Raw genomic sequence first — 8,190 nt, 5'->3', positions numbered from 1 at the left:
GTTACATACAGTTACAAATGTTTACCCCAGTGGTTGCACCTCTCCTTCTATATCTTGGCCGGCAGGCTTCTTTTTGAAAGTATACTTTGTCTAATTCGCCGCATGTTCTTTAAATTTAAAGGGGCCATGAAGACAAATTACACCTGAGTTCAACTTGAAAGAACTATCCTTTGGTAACTCAATGAGCTCTATTCCAGCAACTAAATATGTATCTTAAACTAAAAAAGCAAGAAGTATTGAAGAACTTTTCAATTTACGCTGCACAACGTATTATGGGCTAGTGTAGCGCAAATGGGCAAGCACTGAAAAACAGTCATGAGTGCGCTGACTCCACGTTAGCATTCAGCTGATGCGATCAAACGGAACTATCTCCCCTGCAATCACCAAGTTGTATTCGTGAAGGTGTTTTCATCGGCGGCCACCAATCGCACAGACAAGATTCTGTGACGTCATAGAGAAATTGCCGAAAAGTGGCGCTGGAGTCGATGTCGAATAAGTATAGTTAATGACCTTCGCAGAGTTGCGGTCTTCTTCGTGGCAGCTTCGGTCTTGGTGGCGGTTGCAACCATATATGCGGCCGGTTAAATTGTAAATTAAAGAACTTCACGGTGGTTCACAATGGCAAACATGGCGAAATATTTATCTTCTAAGTATTCCCACGCTACATACTCGCTAAGGCGGCTTGAGTGGCAGGCATGAGAAACAGGTGCCTACAGGTTTGATTAATTAGCTCAACGCGACAAGCTTAGTCCCTTGTGATCGTACAGACAAACACGTGGACGTGCATAATGTGTTGATATGTGCTAAACTCTTCAGGAAGATTAATTCACTTGTTCGGCCGAACATGTTCGGCCAACATGAACCGAACATAGTATACAGTTCCCTGCCGCACACCCCAGTCTTGGTATCTGCACGACCGCGATTTTTCATAAAATGGGTGTTTAGTGGCGCTGTTGAGCTTCCAGAATCGTTCCAGATATGGCTGGCATTTAAATCCGTCTGTTCCAGACATCAATGCCTGTTCTCACTTAGTGAGCAAGCAGCAAAGCCTAAACATAAAGATGATCATAAAACAACCTAACTCTGGGCAACGTAAACAACCATGCAGCAAGACAATTGGAAACAAGAAGTAAACTACAATGACAAAAGAAACCAAGCTGCTGAGTTTGCTGGAGGAGGCTGTGCCCTCTCTGGTGGGATGTCGTCTGCTTGGAAGGCACAGTTCGCCTGAACGTCAAACTACTTCAAAGGGGTTGGTTTCCTATTAGCATCCTGCTGAATACACCTTTACTCCAGGTACTGCATACTTTCTTTAAACGAAATCGCTTCATTAAAATTAGCGTTTGATTCGAAGTCTTCATGGTCCCAATCGCAGTGCACATATGGTAAGTCATCCCTGCTTTTAATGAAGTGTCGCTTATAACAAAGTCAGTTTTCTGTGCTCAGAAATTCGTAATAACGGGGGTGTACTATAATTACATTTTTTTTACGTTGCGTGGACGCCGTATATTAATAAATCGGGGACGTCACTCTACGTATAGTGGTGTTCAGTGGCGCCAAGTAACCAATGGCTCCAAACTCTACGATTAGCTCTCATGGTCACCTTGTTCTCCTCGTAACTCAGTAGGCACTGTATCGGACACCTTCGTCTCCGTTTGAATATCGTGAGCCTAGCCAGCGCAATTAATATAACCTAAGTGTATAGTTCACAATGCACGGGCTTGAAAGAAAGATTTAAGGCATTTCGATCGCATTAAAATATTTCCGTCGGGGGGGTCCCAGGAATGTACATTGTCTTTAGAATATTGAGTGCCACTAAAGTTGTCCTTACCGGGTTTCGTGGTTCCACATTGGGATCGCACTGGAATTGAGAACCAACTGTGTCAAACCTATTCAATAGAGTATGTAAAACATTGAGAAACACCGCATTATAGCATGCATTCGATGAAAACAAAAATGAAAAGGTAGAAAGGGCCGCTTGTGCGTTAGGAAATGCCTTTTAAAGTTGGCGGCAAAGAGTGCTGCACCGAAACGAAACTGACTGGCATGAGTCGCAACGCAAAGAATACCAATGAAGTCATGTAAACGCTCGAATATGCCGTGTTAGAAATGTATGATACCCGTCAATGAACTAACGGCGAATACATGTTAAGAATACTATTCTAATATTATGCGATTCAAAAACGACTACCCGAGATTTTTCCAGCGGCAGTATCGCCACGCTAGCCGACAAAATTCTCCTTCAAAATTTCCCCCAAGCTATAGCCGCCGAGCCCCTCTGGTTATGGGGACGCACTCGGGAGTGGGTTTATCACGAGCACTCGTTACCCATGAGCCTAACCAGACCTCTTCCATCCATAAACGTATACGTACTCCTCTCCCCTCTGCCCACTTTGTGGCGCTAAATCCACAGTGAAACAGCACAAGTGGGCCTGCCACTTTGACCATCACCCCACCATAACCTTCCCAGACCACTGGGTGGAGGCCCTGGACGGGCACCAGCAGTGAGGGCGTCTTTTCGGGCAGCTAAGGTACCCCCCCCCACCCCCTTCCAAGCAGGGTTGCCAAGCCTGGTGATTTGTTGCCAAACTGGTGAGTTTTCAAGACTCGTGGGGACGGAAATATCAGCGTGGCGACTTGAATACTTTCTGGCGCCTTGGATCATTGGAAATTTTATATGTTTTGGGGCCCTTCCTACGCCCAACTTTGCATAAAAAGTAGCTTATATGACCTTTCAGTGAACTTCAGCCTTCGATACAAACTAAACAAACAGAACAGAACAAACGTTTAGGCAGACGACGGTGATCTGGCAAAGTCGAGACAAATCAGTCACTCAAACATACCACCGTGCACCGCTACTTACCGGGGCAAATCGAAATATCCCTTGCTATTTTTAGTATCCGAGACCCGATGTCGTATGAATCATTAATAGCGCCAAAGCTTTCAAGCAACACCGCCGGTTTAAAGTGGAATGCATCAGTAGTTTACGAGAGCCTGAGAATTCTTGCAGAGTGGTGGGAAGTGTGTAACGGTGTTTAATAGGCACGGGAATGTAAAAAGGCAGCGAAAGTGGTAAAAGAAGGTGTACAGCAAACGCCCATTATAAGTCATTAGATTTTCTTTGAATTCTTTACCTAAACATGCAAATTTTAGCTTTCTTGGAGACAGTATAGGCAACCCCTGTCGTTTACCTGCACCGCAGCAAACAAATAAAATTTTGGAGATGGTTTTATACTTCTCGGAATTGATAGGTTTCTTCGGTGAAGGTAGTTGAAAAGTAATTGCTAGCATCGCCTTGCAGAAAATGGCGACTTTTCTAGCTCCCTTTTAAGCAGTCACTTAAGGGGCAACTTTTATGGCTACTTTCAGCAATTTCCCGGCCATGTTTTCTTCTGAGTACCTGGCAAACCTCTCTCCAAGACGGGTAGTGTTCAGTAAAGGGTGTTTAATGCGTATCATTCTTTTCCGATTACCCTCCTCCCCGCAGCCCCCCCACTCCTCCCTCCCCCCCTCCCCCCCCCCACCCCCAGCCACGACCGTGTAACGCCCTGCATTTCAACAAAAATGCAGACTTGCAAGAAGTAAAAACTATAATCGTTATAACAGCGTAAATAGAAGCACGTGGTAGAACTGAATTTGGAGGAACCAAGAAATAAGAAAAATAGAAATAATACCGAAAATGCCGAACCGTGTAACGCCGTGCATTTCCACAAAAAAATGCAATTTGGCGTAAGTAACACTTATAATTGTTATAATAGCGTAAATAAAGAAGTAACACCTGTAATCGTTATGATAGCGGTAATGGAGCTAATGGGTCCGACAGTACTTAGAAAAACCAATACATTTGGCTGTAAAGAACTCACCCTCTGGACAAGCGGCATAAGAATGCCACGCATTAGAAGACAATTCTTTCAATTTGTTCGAATCTACCCCTCTCTTCTAAAAAAAATTGCGGGTAAGACAAAAGATCAAAATTTAGAAGACGGCCGCCGCTTTTTGACCTTAATCCTTCAGTTAATTGGAAAACGTTTACAACCCATTCCAGGTTTGGTTTAAGAGATCTGGTACCGCTTAAATACGAGCCGTTAATACGACGAAATTTTCGTTGCGAGGTTACTCCAAGGGTACTGCTCGTAGGGGAATTTCTATTATGGAGTTTATTGCCTTACTGACTAGAGGCAAATGCGCTGGAGATGCAGTCTACGGGTATGGTAGTTTGAAGGTTCAGTGAACCACTTCTTGCTTCTTTCAAAATGAAACGTTCAACACGTTTTTTTTTTGTTACGATTGCAAAGTTGCAGGTGTAGCGCTTCTAGGTACACGTCGCCCTGAGCGCAAACAATCAAAAGAGATAACCTTTTTTTTTTTTTAGTTGTAAGCAAAATTGGTATAAGCACCAGGTATAGCTTACGCAGGTCGGTATACCTACTTCTGGCTGAAGGACGTGAAGTAGCCTCAGGTCACCCAGGAGGTTCAGCCCCGTCTCCACTCCGAAGGCAACGTCAAACCAGACTCCAAGAGCTTCAAAATACATTGAAGATAGATTGAAAGCGCATATCTCTAGCAGCGGGATCGGCTATTTTGGCACGTCGCGTGCCCATTTAAAGCTTATAACAAAATTATTTTTTTAGCCGACTGGTAAGAACAAATTTAAGGAGCCATGTGAAGGAACTCCCAGCCGTAGGAGCAAAATGTGCACACTAAAAGAGCCATTGAGACTGGATTCTAGTAGTTTAAGTGTAGATAAATTTCATTGAAGCCCATAGTGGTTCCATTTTCTTGATCCATAATGTGCCTTTTCTTTGACAAGTAACCTCGAGATTAAAATGACCAAAACGATGAGCTGCAGCTTCTCACTCTTAATTGACTTTCACATGCACACACACGCATACGGACGCACAAGCACACGCGCACGTTCTCTCGCACGCACACGCAGACACACGCGGAGAGGCACATGCACGCACACAAGCGCACACGCACACGCACACGCACACACATGCATGCAAGCACGCACGCACGCACGCACGCGCGTGCGCGCACACGCACCACATTTATCACCACAACTACCGCACATTAGTGTGAGAAACGCAACATGGAGCTGCTATGCTTACGCCGGTACGTCCTGTAGTCCCCCACCAAGTAGCGAACGAAATTGCATAAGTTGCAGCCCTGTGAAAAAAGCGTACGGTGCATGCGCCTAAGAATTCAACATAGAGACAGGCATATTTGTTCAAAAACTGGGGTTGATTCCTCTCTCATAGGAATTGGTAAAACACGAAAGTGAAAAGTGCAACGAAATCTGCAGCTGAGCATGATATGCGGGTCAGCGGCTGTCTTGTGGGTGTGCTTGGCGAGCGACGGCCTGCTGGCGGATCTCTTTGGCAAAAGTGTACTGGCGTCATTTCCGTGACGGATATGACGTCAGTGAAATCTTGGTGTATCCCGGCATAAAACGCTTTCGTGTTAAAATACAAAACCCGAAAAAGAACAACCATAAGTATAACGTACTCTTTAGTTTTAAATGTTGTTTAGCAGCAAGAATACCCTGTGGGCAGGAGTACACCCTTTGCAGGCGGCTTGCTTCGTTTTACTGGCGTCACTTCCGTGACGGATATGACGTCAGTGAAATTTTTGTGTATCCCGGAATAAAACACTTCTGTGTTCAAATGGGGAGAAGGGGGAGTGCTGCTTCCTGTGTTCTTGCTTAAACTGGGTCAGGTTGGGTCAGCAAAGGGTGCTTTTCGTTTGGTTTTGCAAAGGCTTAGCTTCCATTTAAAGTTTCTGCAATACAGCTTTATTTACTGGATGATCGGATTCAGCTGGTTGCTTGTGCAGACGCGCACGCTTAGACGGCCCAGTTGGCTGCTACCATACGAGACTGCGGAACCAAGCGCCGCTGAAGCAGCCCTTAAAGGGACCATGAAGGCTAAACACAAGTTTGGTTCATTCGAAAGATTGCCTCGTTAGAATCATACTGACACCGCTTTTAACACACACTTCGCTCGAACAAGCTATATAATTAGGAAAAAAAGAGAAGGGCCATGTGACCCACAAGCTGATTTCCCGCAACAGAACATATCATGTAATACCAGCCAGCTCAGCGATTGGCGGAGGCCGGCGAAAGGAAACGCAAATTAGGCAGAACTTAACAGCTTGCCGGACGAGCTATTTGCGCTTAAATTTAGGGCACATTCTTTTTATAGCAGTAAGAATGGGGAGATAAACAGTGGAAGTTACGAAAGCACACGTAAACATAGAAATACTGATGCGTACTACTGTTGGTACTGCGCGCACTATTCTTTGTTTAGCTCCACAGCAGTCCTCTGCTTTGGAGTTTTCTTACATGCACTGGCCGACAGGCGTAAGCGACGTCTTACGTGACCCTGTTTGTCGAGGATGTTCCATGTTTCACGAAATGATTACGTTCTGCAGTAACAAGAACAAGCCAGGTGCAAATACGGTCAAAAAACAAAGCAACGGCAGACAACGGTCCGTGCAGGAGTATGGTAGCGCCATGTGGGAAGTCTGACGGCAAGCAGCGCTGCAGCCGAGTGACGCAGTGCAAGTTCGTTTGTATAGGCGCGCTTATGACTTCATTGCTGACGTCCTTAAAACGGGCGATTTGACGGGAGGATCAAAATTTCAACCTAAATTGATTCATTTCTCATCAGTGTATACAGTGTATACACTGATGCTACCCCCTACCCTCACAAACCTGCACACTGTGTAGCTGTTGTTGGCCAACACACATCCCCAAACGTCACAGCGGCTACCATCCTAACTAGCAACACAACCACGGTGGAGGAGGCAGCCATTGCCCTCGCGCTCACCCAGCGCCCCACCCCCCAATTCGTCCTCTCTGACTGTCAGCAGGCCATCCGCAATTTTATTCGCGGTAACATCTCTCCCATGGCATTAAAAATTCTCTCCAAAAATTCTCCATCCGACATCGTGACCCTGCTGTGGACACCAGCCCACACAGGCGTAGGCGCTAATGAAGTGGTGCACGTACGTGCTCGCGAACTAATTCACCGGGTCGCCATTTTCACTACGCCTACACGCGATGCCCCTGCAGGCAAGCCAGCCTCCCTCCTGCAATACAGGGATATTGCCCTGCACTACCGCCTTCTCCGCCGCCGATACCCACCCCCGCACCCACACCTCTCTCCGGAGGCTGGCCACATGCTGCGCATCCTACAAACACACATCTTCCCACACAGAACACAACTGATACACAGTCATCCACACCTCTTTCCTGACCCTACTTGTCCAGCCTGCGGGCACTCGACACTCACTACCATTCCCTCTGCGAATGCCCCGCAGACCCGTACCCCCCCCCCCCCCCCCCGTTCCCTCCCCTCACCACTGGGAGCAGATGTTGCGTGACCCGGGGGAGTCAGGCCAAGTCCTGACCACCTCCCGGGCTCTGGCGGTCGCGGCGGCCCTGTGGGCCTCCTCCACCCCCAACACCTGATCCCGATGGACGAAAAAACGTATTCCTTCCTTCCTTCCTTCCTTCATATCTCAGTGAATACGGCATCATTTGCTGCCGGAAAAGGGCTAGGTAGCTTTCTAATAAAAGAAAAACACGATATCTTTAAAATACTTAAATAAAAAACGACATCTCTCGAATAAAACAAACTTGTATTTTGTACTCATGGCCCCTTTAAAGGGACCATGCTGACAAAATTCAAGTTTGCTTCATGCGAAAGATTGCCTCGTCAGAATAACACTGACACATCTTTTAACAAAAACTTCACTCAAATAAGCTACATAAATAGGAGAAAAGAGAATGACCGTGCGAACAACTAGCTCATTTCCCGCACTATTACCTTCGACGTTTTATGGACAGCTGTGTCATTGGCTGAGGCCGGCAAAAACAAACGAACTTTGAACAATAATTATAAGCCTGCAGAACGAGCAATGTGCGCTTAAATTTATTGCATATTCATTTTAAAGCAGTAAAAATGGTGGGGTAAACAATCAAAGCTATGAACGAACACGTAGAAATCAAAGCAGTTAGTGCGGCACTGTGCGTCCGTCGGCACAGCCGTCGGCACAGCCATCGGACGCGTTGCACGTCTCTGACCGAGTGACATAAGCGGCACGGCCACTTTCGTGGCCATGTTTGTCGAGTCATAGCTTATAATTTATGAAGCGAGTGTAAACCATAATGAAACTTAAAGCCGT

The sequence above is a fragment of the Haemaphysalis longicornis genome, unplaced genomic scaffold (assembly GCF_048455015.1).
Source record: "Haemaphysalis longicornis isolate Haplotype H1 unplaced genomic scaffold, Haemaphysalis longicornis Haplotype H1 scaffold_7, whole genome shotgun sequence".
NCBI lineage: Eukaryota > Metazoa > Arthropoda > Arachnida > Ixodida > Ixodidae > Haemaphysalis > Haemaphysalis longicornis.
The sequence above is the reverse complement of the archived record's forward strand: the minus strand, read 5'-3'. Positions refer to the sequence as shown.